The sequence below is a fragment of the Pinus tabuliformis genome, chromosome 4_1 (genome assembly GCF_031772625.1).
Source record: "Pinus tabuliformis cultivar Carrire ecotype Pingquan chromosome 4_1, CPIR1, whole genome shotgun sequence".
Classification (NCBI taxonomy): Eukaryota; Viridiplantae; Streptophyta; class Pinopsida; order Pinales; family Pinaceae; genus Pinus; species Pinus tabuliformis.
This window is the reverse complement of record NC_142303.1, coordinates 501133059-501156413: the sequence shown is the minus strand read 5'-3', so window position 1 is coordinate 501156413 and position 23355 is coordinate 501133059.

Here is a 23355-nt window from a genome sequence, read left to right as displayed (position 1 = left end):
CTGAGATATAGATGTGTATTTTGTGAGCGAGAAACAGAGAGGTGAGACTATGAGAGAAAACATAGGATATTACAGCGGATCTGCTGTAGGTTGTGTCTCTTCATTTTGATGGATAATAGAAAGGAAGGACTGGCTGTTTGGGGTGGACGTAGCCCAAACTGGGTGAACCACGTATATCTATGTCTCTCTTGTTTTATGCATTTTCTGTGTTTATATTTCTGCAATATTTTATGTGTTCCATTGCTCTGTAATATATAATTTTATAACACCCCGATCCCCCCACCAGGGGGGGGGGGTTCCCAAAGGTCGCAGCCACCCCCCCTGGACCCCCCCTGCAGCGAATATTTTATAGGCGGCGTTGCATCCGCATTTCGAACTGGGGTCCAATGCAACGATACCTTTGAATACAAAAGATAATCAGGCTCCACACCCAACAATCTCCCACTTGGAGATTGATTATAGCAACTCCATCGCTGCTTCATTTCTTGGACAATGACTCCACTTTGGACCTAGCTGTTTCTCAACTTCTTCATCATACTTGAAGACCATTTGAAACTGAGCTAATTCTTAGTTTCTCCCTGGTTAGAACTTTTGTTAACATATCTACAGGATTTTGGCTAGTGTGTATCTTTTCTAGCTTCAATTGTCCATCTTCCAACGCTGACCATATGAAATGGTACTTGAGCTGTATATGCTTAGTCTTGGAATGAAATGCATAGTTCTTTGCAATATTTATGGCACTCTGCCTATCACTGTATAACTTTCCCAACTCCTTCTTCTTACCCAATTCATCTAGAAACTTTGTAACCAAATCATTTCTTTACTAGCCTCTATAGTAGCAACATACTCTGCTTCTGTTGTTGAGAGTGCAACAACACTTTGCAGTTTTGATACCCAATTGACAGTTGTTCCACCTATAGTAAACACATACCCTGTTGTGCTCCTCCTGTTATCTCTATCACCCGCCATATCTGCATCAACATATCCCTGTAGAGAAATGTTTGAACCACCAAAGCATAATGCTTGATTTGTGGTACTTCTCAAATACTTGAGAATTTGCTTCACCGCCATCCAATGTTCTTTTTCTGGATTGTTCATGTACCTTCTTACAACTCCCACTACATGTGCAATAACAGGTCTTATGCAGACCATTGTATACATTACGCTTCCAACTACTGATGCATATGGAACTTTAGACATATGAGCCATTTCTTCTTGAGTCTCGGGACACTCCTCCTTACTTAATTTGAAATGGCTAACCAAAGGTATACTAACTAGTTTTGCATTCTGCATATTAAAACTTTTCAACACATTTTCTATGTACTCACTTTGAGACAATGTTAATTTGTGATTCTTCCTATCTCTAGTTATTCTCATACAAAGGATTTGTTTTGCAGCACCCAAATCCTTGATTTCAAATGAGTTTCCCAATTTTCTTTTGAGCACATTTATTTCCTGCATGTTAGAAATTACAACAAGCATGTCATCTACATGCATTAACAACATAATATAGCTGCCATCATTTTGCCTTTTGAGATAAACACAATAATCAGAGTGACATCTAGTATAACCTTGTTCAGACATAAACCTGTCAAATTTTAGATGCCACTACCTTCGAGCCTATTTTAGGCCATACAAGCTCTTCTTCAACATGCACACTAATTTCTCCTTCCCTTTTACCTCATATCCTTGTGGCTGCTACATATATATCTCTTCCTCCAAATCCCCATGGAGAAAGGTTGTCTTTACATCTAACTGCTCAAGATGCAAATCTTCAGCTACTACTAGACTTAAAATAGTTCTGATTGAAGTCATTTTAACAACAAGAGAAAATATTTCATCAAAGTCTATACCCTTTTTCTATGCAAACCCTTTCACCACAAGTCTAGCTTTATACCTTTTCTACCTCCATCTTCTTCCTTCAACTTGTAAATCCATTTATTTTGCAATGCTGTTTTACCTACAGGTAACCTGACTAAGTCCCAAGTCTGGTTATGTGCTAAGGAGTCCATCTCTTCTTTCATGGCTTGCTCCCACTTCTTCCTGGTTTCTACCTACATTGCTTCTTCATAACATTTTGGTTCACCAAAATCAGTCACCAATACATAATATAATGAAGGAGAGTATCGTTCACAGGGTCTACTTATCCTAGTAGATCTTCCAACACCACTTTCAGGTGTTTGAGGTGCTTTTTGCTGTTGTGGTTGTTGTTCTGGCTATTGATCATTATGATTTTCTGACACCATCATTTTTTCTATGATCTCGCCAAGCATTGTGTAATCTCTATTTTCCTTTTCCCGTTTCTTTTCCTGCCGCTGATCATTATACAAAACCTTTTCATTGAATATGACAGCTCTGCTCCTAATGATTTTGTGTTTTTCATAATCATAAAAGCAATAACCAAAATCATTGACATTATATCCAATAAAGGTACATTTATTTGATTTTTCCTCAAGCTTTGTTCTATTTTCTTTATTAATGTGGACAAAGGCTTCACAACCAAAAGTCTTTAAAAAAGAGTAGTTTACCTTTTTACCTGTACATGCCTTCTCTGGAATACCACCATCTAAGGAACTTGAAGGCCCTCTATTTATTAGATAAACAATAGTATTTACAACATCTACCCAAAATTGTAAAGGCAATCCTGCATGCAATCTCATGCACCTTGCATGTTCCATGACTGTTCTGTTCATCCTTTCTGACACACCATTTTCTTATGGTGTTCCTAGAACTGTCTTCTCTCTACGAATTCCATTCTATGAATAGTACCTATCAAACTCTTTGCTGCAATATTCACCTACATTGTCTGATCTGAGACACTTAAACCTTTTTCATGTCTCATTTTCAACCAAAGCTTTCCATTTCTTGAAAGTATCAAATACATTAGATTTATTTCGAATACAATAAATCCAGGTTTTTCTGGTTGGATCATCAATAAAAGTAACATAATAACGAGAGCCACAAAGAGATGATACCTGAGTAGGTCCCCATACATCTGTATGCACAAGCTCTAATTTATTTCTCTTCTTTTCTTTCCCAACTCTAAGGAAACTGACTCTCTTATGTTTTCCATAAACAAAATTCTCACAGAATTGTAAAACAACATGCTTCAAACCTGGCAACAATCTTGAGTGAACAATCTGCATCCCCATCTCACTCATGTGCCCTAGCCTATCATGCCAGAATGTTGTATCTTCTCTTGTAGAGGTTAAAGCATTAACAGAATTAGAAATACCATTGCATAAATACAATGTACCAACCTTTCCTCCTTTCGCTATTACCAGGGATCCTTTAGTGACCTTCCAAGTTTTATCTGTGAAAGTAGTTATGCAACCTTCACCTCCCAACTGCCCTATTGAAATCAGATTTTTCTTCAGATTCGGAACATGCCTTACCTCCTTCAATAGCCACTAATTTCCATTTTTTTGTTTTATGAAACTGTACCCATTCCAATGATTTTATAGGGTTTATCATCACCCAATCGAACCTGTCCAAAATCTCTTTGAACATAATCATAAAAATGTTTCCTATTAGGTGTGGCATGGAATGAGGCCCCTGAATCTACCACCTAGGCATCAATAAAATTTTCTAATTAAGGAATCAAAGCATGTTGCAACACATCATCTGTTACATTTGATTCATGATTAGTTTCTTGTTGCACATCTCCTTCTTTTCCCTTTCAAGACTTGTAATCTTTCTTTAGGTATCCTTTCTTCCTGCGTTTCCAGCACATTATCCCTGATCTAGACTTGGATCTACCTTTTCTTGACTTACTTCAATATCTAGGGCTCTTTCTTCTTTCCATTTTTCTTCCCCTAGTCTCTGCAGTCAATGCATTACCTGATGTCTCACCGGAGCTTTTCCGTCACATTTCCTCGCTAAGGATTGCACCGACAACATCATCGAACTTTAAATTACTAGATCCAATGATAGGGTTACTAATGGCCATAACTAAACCATTCCAACTTTCTAGCAATGAGCACAAAAATAAAATATGCCTAACTTAATCATCAAAAGTTACCCCTACAAAACTTAACTGACTGGTCACTGTATTAAATTCATTTAAATGATCAACAACATATCCACCTTCTCACATATTCATATTAAAGAAATGCTTCATAAGAAATACCTTAATTGAGGCCGAGGGGTTTTCATATAGTTTGGCCAATGTCGACATTAAACCTTATGTTGTCATTTCCTTTGAAATATTAAACACTACCCACGCCGCTAGGCACAGTCGTATTGTTCCAAGTGCTTTTCTGTCGAGAATATCCCATTCTGTGTCTATCATACTCGTCAGCTTCTTTTTGTTTCCGCTCAATGGTTGGTACAGATATCTCTAATATAGATAATCTTCCATTTGCATCTTCCGCAGCTGGTAGTTTTGGCCGTTGAATTTTTCGACCCTAAACCTACCATATTCTACCATTGTTCCCACTCGAACCAGGAACCCTTCTCTCCTCCGAGTTTATAAGCCAAATATACCTCCGGCTCTGATACCAGTTGTTAGAGAGTTATATATTACAAAGCAATGGAACACACAAAATATTGTAGAAATATAAACACAAAAAATGCATAAAACAAGAGAGACATAGATATACGTGGTTCACCCAGTTTGGGCTACGTCCACGGAGAAATAGCCAGTCCTTCCTTTTATATTATCCTGCAAATTGAAGAGATACAACCTAAAGTAGATCTGCTGTAACTCCCTCTTCGCTCTCAATCTCCTCTCTCTTCCTCACTCAGAATACTGATCTACATAGACGCAACACAATTCCCTCATATATAGCGAGGGGTTACCTTCTAGGGCAGAAAATCCTAATTTAAACATAACTTCTACCGTCAAATCTCTGCCTAATGAATGACCCAGATTGACTACGAAACTACAACATTTTGCAAGGAAATTTTACATCTATTCTTAGCTTTGGGGGCACTGCCCTCGATTCCCCCCCCAGGGGAGGGCTCCCAAAAGGTCGTAGTCGCCCCCCATGGACCCCCCCTGCAACAAATATTTTACGGTCAGTGTTGCTGATCGATTTTGAACTGGGGTCCAATGCAATGATACCTTTGAATACAAAATATAATCAGGCTCCACACCCAACAATGCCTCATGATCTATGTGTGTAATTGAAGAAGAAGGAAATTACACATCCGCACCTCATCTAAAATGGTTTTCACCTTTGTAGAAGAACCATCATCATATCCCTTTCGTTTATTAGGATTTTTATATTTATAGTCCTTTTTGTAGTTCCCTTCCTTTCCACATTTCTAGCATACCTTTACATATTTTCCCAGAGATTTAGATCTCCCTCTAGAATTAGGTCTCTCACATGAGGACTTACTTGTATATTTGTTTTTGGAGTGTGCTCTTACAAACAAGGTATCTCCATTATGTCTCTCCATATTTTTTTGTCTCATCTCCTCCGACAACAAGGATGAGACTATTTCATTAAAACTTCAAGGTAGTTGTATTTCTACCTATAGCAACAACCAAACTATCCCACGAGTTTGGTAAAGAACACAATATATTAATGCACTTATATTTATCTTTAATTTTAATATCGACATATAAAAAGAGGCTTACCACCATATTGGAGGCATTTAGATCCTCTATCATTGAGTCTCCATCCTTCATCCTCAACTTATACAATGTCTTTCATAGGAACAATTTGTTCACAAAAGACTTAGATTGATACAAAGTCCCTCACTTTTCCCACAAATCCTTTGTTGTAGCTTTGAGTGATAAATTCAACAATATTGAATCTCAAAGACACAATCATATTTTGATTTTTTCCCTCCAATCTAACTTCACCCAGTCTCCTCTCGACATTCCAGTTGGTGTTGTACTTAGATCTACAAGCATCCATTGATATTTATCCACCAACAGATCCTCCATATTGAGCTTCCAAAGCTCAAAACTATATCCATTGAATTTATTGATCTCTATCTTTCCACAATTCGCCATCTCCTTTTACAACAAGAATTGATCCACTATGATGAAAAGAGAATTTGGGGGTTAGTTAAAATCCCTTTTCTTCATAAAATTTGATCCTGAGGCCTGTGGGTTATGGCCCACAAACATTATCGAAAGCATTCATAAGGCTTTAACCCTTTAAAATTGGACCATATAACATATCGGAGGATTTTTTCCACTATTGAGACAATCCCCACTGGAACACAGATCCAGATCTCAAAGTCTATGCACTCGAACCTATCTATATCATTGGGTCCATTGCAAGTCCACTGCGCCGATTGCCCCGACCTCTGATCGTCGATTATCACTATCAGCGATATCGCTTCATCATCCTTGGTCTATCAGCGATATTTTCATCGGCATGTCACAATCACCCATTCCTTTGTCCACCTCCAATAGCACTTATAACGGCCAAATGCGACTTAGTAATGCGATATTGCTCCGCCGACCCAACGGTCCCCACTAATCGCAATCCAACGATTATGTTTTAATCGCACAATCATAAGTCGCAAAGCCTCCAAGTCAGGCTCTATCCACTTCAAAGCACCGACCGGATATCATTATGGACTCGATAAGGTTACGAATTCCCATCTATAAATCTTCAAGTCCGGATTCAGACTCGGACTATGTTTTTTTTGTTTCTTAGTGTAACTGGAATTCGGCTCGCCTTCGATGGGTTCCTGTACTTAACACGGTTTTCCAACACAGTTTATTCTAAAAATGACATTCACATAATCGTTGGATCGTTATCAATCCAATAGTGATCGATGGTTGATCAATGGTCTACCAACATTGAATTCAATCCATCACACACATATATAAAACAAAACTGAAAAGACTTAATACATAGACATGTGCAAATCCACAGAACTCACACTTTTATATTACACACAACATGATTACAAGGTCTAAGGCATTTGAGCCTTAGAATGGGTTCCTTCTTAGCTGCATCTTGACTACTCTTGGATTACACACATTCTATCTGTCCCTCTATATTCTAATTGAATGTGCAGGTTCACTATTTATAGGAATACATTGGATCAGATCACTGAAGGGATCCGATCAATCCTTTCCTTGAATCACTCAACTGAAGCCCTAAAGCTTGCTATAGAATACATATGTGATAGTATTACACTTAATAAGTCTCCTTGAGACTTTATCCATTCCATCGTTTATGCTGTTTTGAATAGAATTGTCCCCTATTTTGTTTGATGGTCCACATCTCCTCTTTATTCCGCTCTGGATTCCTCCATTAATTAAGGGGGCGTTAGATGCTCCTGCATCAGACTTCTGAGGCACAAAAATTTATGACCTCCTATTCATATGCTCCTCCTTGTCCTTAGCAATTCTACCCACATCTCTGTGGAATTGCCTTTATGACCTTCTGTGAGCTGCAACAAAACCTCTGCGGTAACAGTCTTCCTCTATTACACAATACCTCACCAAGCCCTCCTCACTCGGTCTTTTGGCATCCCTCTGGTTCTCTTCTCTAAAACCAATTGAGTACACCTTGCTCTAGGTTGCTGCAAATCTTCTCACCTTCCGTTGCCTGCTATCAGCATGACTGTAAGATCATAACTCTTCGGCTTTAACATAATTGTAACTCTTCTCCTTTATTTTGCATGCAGAATCTTCTTCCTTCTTGCAGGAAATCATTTCCCTGCTCTAATACCACTTGATGAAAAGAGAATTTTGGGGTTAGTCAAAATCCCTTTTCTTCATAAAATTCAATCCTGAGGCTTGTGGGTTCTAGCCCACAAACCTTATTGGAAGCATTCATAAGGCTTTAGCCCTTTAAAATTGGACCATATAACATATCAGAGATTTCTTTCACTATTGAGAGCCTTAAAATTGCATTTAGCTTAAAAAATCGGAACCACACCACTTTAACGTAATACATAGGATTTACCAAAAATACAAAGGGAAAATCCCCACCGGAACACAAATCCAGATATCAAATTCTATGCACTCAAACCTATATATATCTGCGGGTCTACCTCTTGGTTCATCGCAGGTCCGCTGCGCTGATTGCCCCAACCTCCGATCACTGATTATTTCTATCAGCGATATCGCTTCATCGACCTTGGTATATCGGCAATATTGTCATCGGCATGTCGCAATTTCCCATTCCATTGTCCACCTCTGATAGCACTTATAACGGCCGAATGCGACTTAGCGATGCGATATTGCTCCGTCGATCCAACGGTCCTAACTAATTGAAATCCAACTGTTGTGTTTTAATCACACAATCTTAAGTCGTAAATCCTCCAAGTCAAGCTCTGTTTGCTTCAAAGCACTGACCCGATATCATTACATACCCAATAATGTTACGAGTTCCCATTTATAAATCTTCAAGCCCAAATTTAGACTCAGACTATGTTTTTGATGTTTCTTAGTGTAACTGGAATTTGGCTCGCCTTCGATCCAAATTCTAAACACAGTTTTCTGCCACAGTCTATTCTAAACACGACATTCACATAATTTTTGGATCACTATCGATCCAATAGTGATTGATGGTCGATCAACGGTGTACCAAGACTGGATTCAAGCCATCACGCACGTATATATAATAGAACTGAAAAGACTTAATACACAAACCTACGCAAATCCACAAAACTCACACTTTTATATTACACACAACATGATTACAAGACCTAAGGCATTTCAGCCTTATAATGGGTTCCTTCTTAACTACATCTTAACTACTCTTGGCTTACACACATTCTATCTATCCCTCTATATTCTAATTGAACCCGCAGGTTCACTATTTATAAGAATAAATTGGATTGGATCACTGAAGGGATCTGATCAATCCTTTCCTTTAATCACTCAACTGAAGTCCTAAATCTCTCTACAGAATACATATGTGGCAATAATACACTTAATAAGTCTCCTCGAGACTTTTATCCATTCCATCGTTTACGCTATTTTGAACAGAATTGTCCCTTGTTTTGTTCGATGGTCCACGTCTCCTCTTTGTTCCACTTTGGATTACTCCATTAATTAAGGGGGGGTAAGATGATCCTGCATCAGACTCCTGAGGTGCAAAAATTTATGACCTCCTGGTCATATGCTTCTCCTTATCCTTAGCAATTCTACCCACATCTGTTGGAAATAATACTGAGAGGGGGGGGTGAATCAGTATTATCACATTAATAAAACTTTTTCATTTCCATAATCAGATTCATATATGCTACTTCCACAACTTCTTATGATTAAGTTAATTGATCTTCAATGAGTGCATTAGAACATTATCAACCATATTATCAGATAACAGATGCCGTAATAGAGAATAGATCATCACACAAAAGGCACACACATGAACACCATGATATAAGGTGGAAACCCAATGCGGGAGAAAAACCACCTGCTGCAAGTCATCTCAATCTTCTTCTTAATAAGAAAATCCTTTTACAATATTTGTACTGGTGCAGTCTTATACCAGTACGGGAGTTACAACCCCCTTTGCTCTTGTACTAGCCGATCAATTTACTAGTACGCAGGCTGCTACCTGCTACAATGCTCCAAAGATCTCCCTTAGCTTTTGTACTAGCTCAAATACTAGTACATAGGCACTGGCCTACAATCTTCTCTCCTCCAGGTACCACGTTTCATCAATTTTCAGACTGGATACACTGAAGCACAACACATAATCTGAAAGGCCACTTTTCATCCAATTTTCATACTGGACCCAACAAAAACATTGAAGCTCATAATCAAACAACCTTCTGAATCACCCAATCACCAGATCCATACATATACAATGATATTATGAGAGTTATCAACCAGATCTTGTACATAAAGATAAGTCATTAATCATGTTGTTATCTGAACTCAATACCAGTAACCAAACATCAGTTATGCACCCAAAACCCTCCGCACCTACGCCTTCTGTGGCGCCGCGACCACCGCACCTGCACCTTCTGTGGCGCCTCCGCACTGCACCTTCTGTGGCGCCTCCGCACTGCGCCTTCTGTGGTGCCTCTGCACTGCGCCTTCTGTGGCGCCTCCGCACTGCGCCTTCTATGGCGCCTCTGTGGCGTCTCCGCACTGCGCCTTCTGTGGCGCCTCCGCACTGCGCCTTCTGTGGTGCCTCCATGGCGTCTCCGCACTGCGCCTTCTGTGGCGCCTCCGCACTGCGCCTTTTGTGGCACCTCTGTGGCGTCTCCGCACTGCGCCTTCTGTGGCACCTCCGCACTGCGCCTTCTGTGGCGCCTCTGTGGCATCTCCGCACTGCGCCTTCTGTGTCGCCTCCGCACTGCGCCTTCTGTGGCGCCTCTGTGGCATCTCCGCACTGCGCCTTCTGTGGCGCCTCTGTGGCATCTCCACACTGCTCCTTCTGTGGCGCCTCCGCACTGCGCCTTCTGTGGTGCCTCCGCACTTCCGCAGCTGCAGCGCTCGAGAGATCACCCTTCACAGATTCGCTTTCAACTTCACTTTCATAGATCAAACTTTCAAAACAATAACCCAATATTTTAGATCTTAAGATATTCAATTGCAAGGATGAATTAGCCAAGTGATCTCCTTTGCTTTATATAGACTTAGGCCTTTCACAATACCACGGGCCAAAACCATAGGATCAAAAAAATTTTGGACTAATACCATGAACCAACCATGAAAGTACGTGAGATCAACACTTTTGACGAAGTACCATGGTCCAAAACCATAGGTTCAAATACCAAGGACTAACTACCATGGACCAAAGGTAAGTTCTCCAACATATACGCCCTTTTCCTCATAGGTTCAAATACCAAGGACTAACTACCATGGACCAAAGGTAAGTTCTCCAACATATACGCACTTTTCCTCATAGGTTCAAATACCAAGGACTAACTACCATGGACCAAAGGTAAGTTCTCCAACATATACGCGCTTTTCCTTGCATGAAAGTGCGTGAACTTTTTCTCTACATGAAATAAACTTTTCTCTGCATAAAAGTGCGTGAACTTTTCTCTACATGAAATAAACTTTTCTCTGCATAAAAGTGCGTGAACTTTTCTCTACATGAAATAAACTTTTCTCTGCATATAAGTGCGTGAACTTTTCTCTACACTATAATTTATTATCTGAGATGAGTGGGTTGCCATCAAGTACAACATATGTATCATAATGCCAACAATCTCCCCCTTTGGACTTGATGGCAACAACAACCAATCACTCTCGCCCTTTGACATCAAGGGCAAAGGGTTATGCTCCCCTAAGAACATACTCCCCCTGACTATAAACCAGATCTGCAAAGAAGAACCATAATTCATGACCATGAAAGAGATAGATTGCAGCAATAATCAGACCAGCATCCAAGATCTCCTTCTGTACATCCTCCATAATGCCAACAATGCATTATAAGCTCCCCCTGAGTACCTGTTGAAATCTCTGAATGAGCTCCCCTTTTGTATATGTCATGGTGCACCAATCTGATCATGCTCTTTCTGAGAACAAGCTGAAATGTCTGCTCTGCTATATAGTGTTGTTCATGCTCAGGCTCCCCCTGACTGTAAGCAAGGTCTGCAAAAGGATGTTCTACATCACAAATGACCTTCCTAAAAGATTCAATACATACATCCATCACCCAACCAAGTGGGGATATATCAGAAAAATGAAAACCAAATACATTACATCTTCATCCCAGGCATAGTGGGGAAACCAACATAGGTCGTTACATGACCTGAAGAGATGACACTATTACATCATGAGTCTTGATATGACATCACCTAAATAAGATGAACATCAGCAACAACACTTTATGATCTGCTCCATAGTATCTGTCAACAGCAACTAGACCAGCAACCTGTATTAGTGCATGAATCATCAAGCTATGTCCGCATCAACAGAATTTCACATTCTATGTGAAAAACATCATAGCCATCCAGATCTACATGAATCAAGTATCGTCAATTGGGAATATCTGCATTAATCAACATATGTATGAAACAATCCTATCATCATATAGATAAGAGCTCATTATCATCATGTCTCCAACAATGCAACTTTGAATAATCATCCCTGTATCCAGCCAACAATCCTCATCCATTTGTGCCAAGAATGAAAGGAATCATAATTGTAATATATGATCTTTATGCATATGACGACAGCAGCATATGAGTGACTCAACATCAAGAAGATGTGAATTCAAGCTAAGTGCTTCCCATGCAAGCATCATTAGAGAATGAACCATAAATCTGATCCAAGAACCATGTGAACAACTCATAACCATAGCAAGATGAATCATTTATCCATATAAGTATCATCACCAAGGACTATTAACCATAATGCCAATAATGCATTAAGTCCATATGCTCCCTCTAAACCTGTGCCATCTGTCTGATCATGCATATCAATAAGAAGTATCAAGACATCATCAATATCAAGTTAGAACAAAAACACTTCTAACCATCATATCCACACATCATGATTATTAACTAGAGCAAAACTGATCCTTCTCTTGAATCTGTCCCTACTGCCTTTCTTCAAACAATCATATACGCGACTGTGCAGTAACTAACTCGCGTATATATGCAACTTTCCTTTATGGAGTTTGCATATGAGATTCAGGACACTGAAGTTTTGTACTTTCAGCTCCCTCTGATTCTGGTATGTCTGTACGTTGTGCAGTGCTGCCTTTTTCTGACTGTACTTCCTTTTTCCTCCATATCTTCAAGCGTGATGATGACATTTTCTCCTTTTGATATGGTGCCCACACTTTGTTCCTGCATTCCTTAGCTATATGTCCAAGCTTGTTACATGCATAACATCTTACATGTTTCATATTCCTCTTGTAACAATCAGCAGCTTTGTGACCAAACATATTGCAAGCAAAGCAATATCCATAAAAGTACCTTGAATGTGATGATCTTTCTGCATAATGGTCTTGAACCCTTCTTCTTCTACATCTAGCTGCAACATGTCCAAGATTATGACATACATAACATTCAACATTATTCATAGGAGGAGTAAAGGATTTTCTTTGAGGAATCTCTTTTCTTGGTTGATGATGAGATTGATCTTTCATTTCTTCGTTGATCACTTTAGATTTCTCTTTAGAGTTCCTTGCCTCACCTTGTGAACTAGATTCACCTTCAACAGATTCATGGAAACCAAGACCAGTCTTTATAGTAGGAGACCTTTGACTACTAAGAATATCATCCAAGACTTTAGAACTATCTTGAAATCGTAAAAGCTTATCCTTTTCTTCTAGTTTATCTTTCAAGATATTTACCTCAACCTGAAGTTGTTCTTCCTTTTCAAGAGATTGCTTTTTCAAATCTTCTTCAGCTTTCCTTCCTTCTTCCATTTGTTCCCTTAGTTTGAGAATCTCCTTTTCTTGTTCTTCATTCAGATCCTGCTGCATTTGACGAACTCGGAAGGCACATTCTAGTTGAGATTTTAAGATGGTGACTTCGTTTTCTTGTTTTGCAATAGCTTGGAGTAGATCTGTATTCTGCTTCTTTGATTCTTCAAGATCTCCTTTTAGTGATAGGATTGTAGCTTCAAGATTTTCATAGTAGCTGGATCTATCTTTGAGTTTCTTGATGGTTGTGCTTCTTTCGTTGACTTCTTTTCTTAATGATGTCACTTCATGCTGCAATTTTTGACATTGGTCTTCCTTGTCCTTGAGTAGCTTTCTTATCTTGTTTCCTTCTTCTAGTTGGGCCTTTAGTTTGGTAGCTTCTTCTTTGAAATCACATTCCCTTTTGTTCAATAGATCTTGTTGGTCTCTAATTTTGTCTGTCAGCCTTTTAAATTCTGCCTCTATTTGATATCTTTCTTGTTCACCCATAAGAGCAAATTCAGTAGTTTCGCTATCACTTTCATCTCTTCCAAAAGGAAAGATAGCTGGAACATCAGAGGATAATATATTCATACCTGATAATGATTCTGAATCTGATTCTGAATCTGAAGAGCTTCTTATACCTAATCCCCAATCGATTCTCCCACTGTCATAGTTCTTCTGAGATGACTTCCTTTTCTTAGGTGCTTTCTTCTTAAGCTTCTTTCCCATTGTTCCACGGATCTCCTTCAAGCGATCAAGCTTCTATCAAAGGACCTGCTCTGATACCAATTGTTGGAAATAATACTGAGAGGGGGGGGTGAATCAGTATTATCACATTAATAAAAAAATTTCATTTCCATAATCAGATTCATATATGCTACTTCCACAACTTCTTATGATTAAGTTAATTGATCTTCAATGAGTGCATTAGAACATTATCAACCATATTATCAGATAACAGATGCCGTAATAGAGAATAGATCATCACACATAAGGCACACACATGAACACCATGATATAAGGTGGAAATCCAATGCGGGAGAAAAACCACCTGCTGCAAGTCATCTCAATCTTCTTCTTAATAAGAAAATCCTTTTACAATATTTGTACTGGTGCAGTCTTATACCAGTACGGGAGCTACAACCCCCTTTGCTCTTGTACTACCCAATCCATTTACTAGTACACAGGCTACTACCTGCTACAATGCTCCAAAGATCTCCCTTAGCTTTTGTACTAGCTCAGATACTAGTACATAGGCGCTGGCCTACAATCTTCTCTCCTCCAGGTACCACGTTTCATCAATTTTTAGACTGGATACACTGAAGCACAACACATAATCTGAAAGGCCACTTTTCATCCAATTTTCATACTGGACCCAACAACAACATTGAAGCTCATAATCAAACAACCTTCTGAATCACCCAATCACCAGATCCATACATATACAATGATATTATGAGAGTTATCAACCAGATCTAGTACATAAAGATAAGTCATTAATCATGCTGTTATCTGAACTCAATACCAGTAACCAAACATTAGTTATGCACCCAAAACCCTCCACACCTGCGCCTTCTGTGGCGCCGCGACCATCGCACCTGTGCCTTCTGTGGCGCCTCTGCACTGCGCCTTCTGTGGCACCTCCGCACTGCGCCTTCTGTGGCGCCTCTGCACTGCGCCTTCTATGGCGCCTCGGCACTGCGCCTTCGGCGTCTGCACGCCTTCTATGCCTGGCGCCTCTGTGGCGTCTCCGCACTGCGCCTTCTATGGCGCCTCTGCACTGCACCTTTTGTGGCGCCTCCGCACTGCGCCTTCTGTGGCGCCTCTGTGGCGTCTCTGCATTGCGCCTTCTGTGGCGCCTCCGCATTGCACCTTCTGTGGCGCCTCTGTGGCGTCTCCGTACTGCGCCTTCTGTGGCGCCTCCGCACTGCGCCTTCTGTGGCGCCTCCGCGCTGCGCCTTCTGTGGTGCCTCTGTGGCGTCTCCGCACTGCACCTTCTATGGCGCCTCTACACTGCACCTTCTGTGGCGCCTCTGTGGCATCTCCGCACTGCGCCTTCTGTGGCGCCTCTGTGGCGTCTCCGCACTGCGCCTTCTGTGGTGCCTCCGCACTGCGCCTTCTGTGGCGCCTCCGCACTTCCGCAGCTGCAGCGCTCAAGAGATCACCCTTCACAGATTCGCTTTCAACTTCACTTTCATAGATCAAACTTTCAAAACAATAACCCAATATTTCAGATCTTAAGATATTCAATTGCAAGGATGAATTAGCCAAGTGATCTCCTTTGCTTTATATAGACTTAGGCCTTTCACAATACCATGGGCCAAAACCATAGGATCAAAAAACTGTTGGACTAATACCATGAACCAACCATGAAAGTACGTGAGATCAACACTTTTGACGAAGTACCATGGTCCAAAACCATAGGTTCAAATACCAAGGACTAACTACCATGGACCAAAGGTAAGTTCTCCAACATATACGCGCTTTTCCTCATAGGTTCAAATACCAAGGACTAACTACCATGGACCAAAGGTAAGTTCTCCAACATATACGCACTTTTCCTCATAGGTTCAAATACCAAGGACTAACTACCATGGACCAAAGGTAAGTTCTCCAACATATACGCGCTTTTCCTTGCATGAAAGTGCGTGAACTTTTTCTCTACATGAAATAAACTTTTCTCTGCATAAAAGTGCGTGAACTTTTCTCTACATGAAATAAACTTTTCTCTGCATAAAAGTGCGTGAACTTTTCTCTACATGAAATAAACTTTTCTCTGCATATAAGTGCGTGAACTTTTCTCTACACTATAATTTATTATCTGAGATGAGTGGGTTTCCATCAAGTACAACATATGTATCATAATGCCAACAACATCTATGTGGAATTGTCTTTATGACCTTTTGTGAGCTGTAACAAAACCTCTGCAGTAACAGTCTTCCTCTGTTACATGATACCTCACCAAGCCCTCCCCACTCAGTTTTTTGGCATCCTTTTGGTTCCCTTCTCTAGAACTAATTGAGCACACCTTTCTCTAGGATGCTACAAATCTTCTCACCTTCTGCTGCCTGCTAATTGCACGACATTAAGATCACAACTCTCCAGCTTTAACATAACTGTACCTCTTCTCCTTTCTTTTTCATGCAGAATATTCTTCCTTCTTGCAGGAAATCATTTCCCTACTCGAATACCACTTTATGAAAATAGAATTTGGGGGTTAGTCAAAATCCATTTTCTTCATAAAATTCAATCCTGAGGCCTGTGGGTTATGGCCCACAAACCTTATCGGAAGCATTCATAAGGCTTTAGCCCTTTAAAATTGGACCATATAACATATTGAAGGTTTTTTTCCACTATCGAGAGCCTTAACATTCCATTTAGCTTAAAAAATCGGAACCACGCCACTTTAACGTAATACATAGGATTTACCATAAATACAAAGGGAAAATCCCCACCCGAACACAAATCTGGATCTCAAATTATATGCACTCGGACCTATTTATATCGTTGGGTCGGCCTCTTGGTCCATCGCAAGTCTACTGCGCTGATTACCCCGACCTCTGATCGCCGATTATCGCTATCGGCGATATCACTTCATCAGCCTTGGTCTATCGGTGATATTATCATTGGCATGTTGCAATCGCCCATTCCATTGTCCACCTTTGATAGCACTTATAATAGCTGAATGCAACTTAGCAAATTGATATTCCTCTGTCGATCCAACGGTCCCGACTAATCACAATCCAATGATTGAGTTTTAATCGCACAATTATAAGTCACAAATCCTCCAAGTCAGGTTCTGTCCACTTCAAAGTGTGAATCCAATATCATTAAGGACATGATAAGGTTACGTATTCCCATCTATAAATCTTCAAGTCCGGATTCAGACTCGGACTATGTTTTTGTTGTTTCTTAGTGTAACTGGAATTCGACTCGCCTTCGATGGGTCCCTGTACTTAACACGATTTTCTACCAGAGTCTATTATAAACATGACATTCACATGATTGTTGGATCGCTATCGATCCAACAGTGATCGATGGTCGATCAATGGTCTACCAACATTGGATTCAAGCCATCAAGCACATATATACAACAAAACTGAAAAGACTTAATACACAGACCTGTGCAAATCCACATAACTCACACTTTTATATTACACACAACATGATTACAAGATCTAAGGCATTTTAGCCTTAGAATGGGTTCCTTCTCAACTACATCTTGATTACTCTTGTCTTACACACATTTTATCTGTCCCTCTATATTCTAATTGAATGCGTAGGTTCACTATTTATAACAATACATTGGATTGGATCACTGAAGGGATCCAATCAATCCTTTCCTTGAATCACTCAACTAGAGCCCTAAAGCTCGCTACATAATACATATGTGGTAGTATTACACTTAATAAGTCTCCTCGAGACTTTTATCCATTCCATCGTTTACGTTGTTTTGAACAGAATTCTCCCCTATTTTGTTCAATGGTCCATGTCTCCTTTTTGTTCCACTTTGGATTCCTCCATTAATTAAGGGGGGGTTAGATGCTCCTACATCACACTATAATAGGGTCTACCACAGGCCCAAGAAAAATCCTCAACTGCAAAGGCGTCTGCTTGAAGCCAAAATTATTATGATACCAGATGTAAATTTTAACTCTATATAGAAATTACCTGCAAACAAATTCTTAAAACATAAAAATATATAGTGGTGAGAACATAAAACTATACACAAATATTTTATCCTGCAACCCAAACCAAGAAAATTATATTTATTTATCATTATATTCCTTTCAATGTTACAATACATTATATGTTGAAAATGGTAACAAGAAAATCCTGATTTAATTTTCCGTTGAATTAAATTAGGAGAAAATTGTAATTCCACATCACAAGACAACAAGAATGAGTTAAATAAGTTAATTTCAATTATTTGGCTCAGTTAATTCAATTTGAGAGCCTAACTTGAGTCATGTAGAGTGGTGCCTAAATTTTAGGAGCCTCTGTTGGGTTGAATTTGAGTTGTAATAGTTTAATACAATTAAAATGAGTTAATGTCAACTAAACTATTTCCAACTATTGAAGGAACTGGTAGGAGGTTTAACAGTGGGGTGCAACTTCATGTGTTCAACTAGTTAACTGATAAATCAGCCATAATTAACTCATTCATGCAGGAAATTCGAGTTACCTAGTTGAGATTGGAGTTCAAGGGTAGTGTACTATCAGTTGTATAATTTTCTGAGTTGTATAGGTGGTGAACACAGTTAGAGAAGTGCCTATAGGGATTACGTAATTTAGTATGGGGATTTCCCTAATTAATAGGGGGCTAATTCCTTGAGAAGTGAGGCAAAGAAATTGGAGCTTGGAAGGCAACCAAATTGGCTAAGTATTGGCTAGAGTCAGCTTATGAGGCAGTGAGATATATTATACTTGTGCAGATATTGTTCAAGTTGAACAAGCATTGTATTTTCTTCTCTATTTTCTGATCTAATGCAATATATAGATAGGAAGGGGTTTTGAGCAGCAATATTTTCCCTTAGATAAATCTCTAAGCATATGTGATTGAATCTTGTCTCATGTTTATGTTGTGATTTCTCGATCGATTAATTGTTTCTGCTAATAAGTAGAGTAGATCCAAGTAATTTGTTTTAGCATATTACATAAGCAGTTTGAATCTACAAGGAATTTCTACATGGTATTAGAGTAGGAATCACAATATAAGAGAATAATTTGAGTTTGTCTTTGCAGGTGAATCAAATTTTTAGGATCATTCTTTAGAGCTAGCAGGATGTCATTCTATGGATTGAAACTCAAGTATCCCCTAGAGGGTATCTTGAATTATATTGCTTGGAAGGATAGGATGGAGGTAATATTGGAAGATAACGACTTGAAGGAATTCATAGACAATAATTCTCCTAAGCCTCTAACAAATTATGCTCAAAATCTAGCATGGTGGAAGAAATTTGTGGTAAAGGCGAGGAGGATGATACTAGAAGGAGTTTAAGATCATATTGTCTCGAATTTACATGTGAAGGATACCCCATATATAATGTGGCAAGCCTTGATAAACTTGTTTTAGAATAGGAGTGACCACATGAAGCTGGCACTGAAGGACAAGCTTCAGAAGATCAAGGTGGAAAATGATGACACAATACCACAATACCTGACCAAGTTCACCCAATGTCACGATGAACTTGAGAGTGTTGGTATTACAATTTTTGAAGATGATCTAGTAAGCCTAGCACTTCGAAGCCTTCCCAATAGATAGAAAAACTACCAGGATTTGGTAAATGGGAGGGAGAAGCTACCAAATTTGGAGTGATTTTGGTCCGAGTTGGTGCAAGAAGAGAAAAGGAAGAACACCAAAGATGGAACATCATCCAAGCATGATGATGAGGAGAATTGTGCCTTGGCTAGAAAGGAAATGAAAGGGAATAGGAAGAAATCCCAATCCAAAAGAGATTCTATTCAGGGGGAAATAAGAAAGACTTGTCAAAGTTTAAATTTTTTCATTGTGTTGAGGTGGGACACTATGCCATGAAGTTTCCACACAAGAAGGCTGACAATAATCCCCGTGGAGGAGGCGACAAGCGAAGCTCTAGCTTCACAATTCGAGTTGGATTTCACACTCATTGCATGCATGGTGACATCAGTGATGGGTAGTGTGTGGTATCTGGGTAATGAAGCATCATTACATATGACAGGAAACAAAGAATTTATTAGTGAATTCAAAAATAAGGACATGAAGGTGCACATCGAAATGGGAGATGATGAGAGGTATAACGCGACTGGTATCGGTACAATTACTTTCCAGAGGGAGTCTAGTTCTCCTCTCACATTAAAAGATCTCATGTATGTTCTGGGTCAAGAGAAGAATTTAGTTCAATTGCTATGTTGGAATATCGTGGCTATGATGTGATAATTAGCAAAGGAAAGGATTTCCTTAGACATATCTCTATGAGACAAGTGAAGCGGATCGGGGTTTGGGTGAAGAACCTCAACAAATTGGATGTAGAAAGTCTTGTTGCGTGTTATCACTCAGAATTTTCCCTAGAAGTTATCAGCAGAAGGAAGAAACTAAGGTAACCACAAACCAATATTTTAAGTATATGCTCTAGCCAACCTATGACTTAGAGAGTGCTCTCTCTATATAATTTAGCTTTGCTTTACTAGGATTTTAGGCTAGTTCTGAATTTTCATTGGGGTTTTGGTTTTGAATTTAAGGTTGGGAGATGGAATTCTTGGAACAGATGGATAGAGAAAGGTCTTTAAGCCATTGGGCTATGGAGTCAACAGATGGATAGAAAAACTGGATCAATTCATTAAAGGATTGTTCACAGGCCTGGCTAGAAAAGTAAAGTGCAAATCTGTAGGTTGAATGGGTGAAATGATCCTAACCAGGGTGAGAGAGCACTTAAGAATCCTTAGAGCGGGGTTAAAATGAAGAACAGGGGATAATCATGAACAAAGGGCAATTAAGAATCCTTTGCTATAGATCACAAGGAATAACCTAAACTAAGGAGCAATCAAGAAATCCTTAACTTATATTTGTGAAGAAAACATTAAATATGCATATCAGTCAAGACAAAGTGTAGTTAAGCAATTTTTGAGATATCATTCCATGTTATAGCATTCATATTTTTAGAGATACAAGTAAGAATATGGAAAAACTTGAAGAAAGTAACATTAAATGTGAGAGAATGCTCATTTTAACTTTGCTTTACACAAGAATCCAATGAAATATCTGATCTTTATTCCTTAATCCAGCTAGCTGATCCAGTCATTGATACAATATAATTTCATACCTAAGAACAAGAAGTCTATAGAAATGTTTGGAATCCACCCTATATACTTCGAATGGTGAAATATATATACAAAAAATTATTACAAAATATCTCAAACTGATTTGAGACTAAATTTAAGAAATACAAATATCTTCTTGCAAGAAGATAGAGATAGATAATGAACTGTTTCATGTTGTCCCTTTTTATTTGGTACTACTAGTTGTTATGGTTGGATTTGTAGCCCTTTATGTTTTCTTGCAGTTATGGAGTTCTACAATGGAGTCTTCTTTACTTTCATCTTTCACTTGACACTCTTTGACCCTGATACTTTGACCTTGCTGCCCTATTTTCATTTGTTTACCTGGCTACCTTCATTTTACTGTGTGGTAACTTTTAGCTGTAAATTCATCACAGGAAATCAGTCATAGTATCCCACCATTTTGCATCTGGTAATTTTACATTCATCATCCTCTTATAGATCTCATCAGCCTCAATATACATGGAAAAATTGGGCTTGGTGAGGAATAAATGTTTGACCTTATGTTCCAGAAAAAACAAGTTTTCAAATCTATTATATAACACTTTGCCTATTAGTAGGGCTTTTATTGATGAAGAGTTGGCTTGTTCCTTGGCCAACTTTATGATTCTATCACTATAGTCCAACTGCGTCATGAGTTTTTCATTCGTAACCATAGGATTGGGCAGACCTTTTTCCCTCAAAATCTGGAATTTAGCCATGAACGTATCGATGGCTATCTGCATATTGTGGCACTTTTCTTCTAAGTTAAGCATAAGGTTCCTTTTGGAAAGGACCTTCCTTATTTCCAAAATGGTCTCATTCCTATATTCTATTTTTAGCTTAGGAGCTCATATCTATTCTTGCTCTTGAGGAAGTGGATGAGTCTATTTGCATCCTCAGGCTTATTCCCCAATTCCTCCTTTACTTTCTGGATAGCCTCTGTAGCTACCTTTACTAACTCTTTTTGTTCAAAAATAACTTGGACTAATGGCCAAATATCATTGACAAAGCCAATGATATTGGCCCACAACATTTCCTTGGTTTGTCCAAGTGGTTTTTCCAGTGTTAAATCCTTCTCTAGGATTTTGATTCTCTCACCCATTCTCTAGGCCTTTTGTGCTTCTTCTTTTTTCTTGAGTTGAGCAAGTTTGCAGTCAGTTTCCAAACTCGCCACCTTTTCCTTTAGTCTTTTCATCTCTATAACCTGGATGGACATTTCTTCCATGGATTTAATCAATTCTATTGCTTTTTCTCCTTGTGCACCTATTGTTGTTGTAGATTCTGCTATTACTAGCAATGTTGTGGCAGGTGGAGCAGTGGGTGCCAGCGATGCTACCAGTGTAGAAGGAACTATTGCAGATATTGTTGGGATGACATCCTTGGTAGTTGTGGCCAAGTTGCTTTGCTTCAATTGAATTAAAGCGTCCAACTCCTTTTCTGTCTCCTTAAGTTGATCATTCAGCTTCATGACCAAGTCCATCAACTCCTCATGTCTGGTTTGGTTCTTTATGACTTCTAGAGTTTGAGGATGATGCAGCTAGAGTATTTTCAATTGCCTCTTAAGTGCATCAATATCATCATTTTTCTTTCGTAATAAGTAGCTCTGTAGCTTTATATCCTTGGGATCGTGTCCCAATTCAATCACTAAGTCCTCTAAGGACTTGATCTTTGTATTCTTGGCCTGTGAGGAGGCCTTCTCTAACTAAAATTGTGTTGAGATGTTGTTCAGAGAGTTCTATAGCTGATGGGAAGCTATCGCTTTACCTGTCAGGGTGGAGTATATCATCTATCTGGCCTGTTTGTGTAGTTCAATCTGGCCTATGGGACGAATATCCCTTACCAACACTTCAAAATACACCTTCTTAAAATCTGATGTTGTCTTGGGCTACTGAGATGTGGGTTTAAGAAAAGTCATCTGTAGCTTTCCCTCTTTAATGTCAAAGGATAACATTATCCTTGTATGATTGGTGGGAGTCAGCTTTAGGTATTGTGCATATGTTTGGGCCTTAAGCCTCTCATTTCTGGCTTTGTTTCCCTTGTATCTTTCCTTGATATCTTAATCTTTGTTAGCAGGCATTCTAAAGGAAGACACTTAAACACTAAGCTACCTTTCCAACATCTGAGTTTGTGATGTGGAAGGCTCTTGCATTCCTTCAGATGGAGTGGCAGGCCTACTTCTTTCTTCTTCTGTATTTGAGACCTCAGCTGAGTCTTTAGTATATTCCCACTCAGAGGCTAGATTTAGCCTTTGCCTCTTGTTTGATTCCTATTGCAAATCAGAGGTGGTCATTCCTGAAGTGGAAGCCCCTTC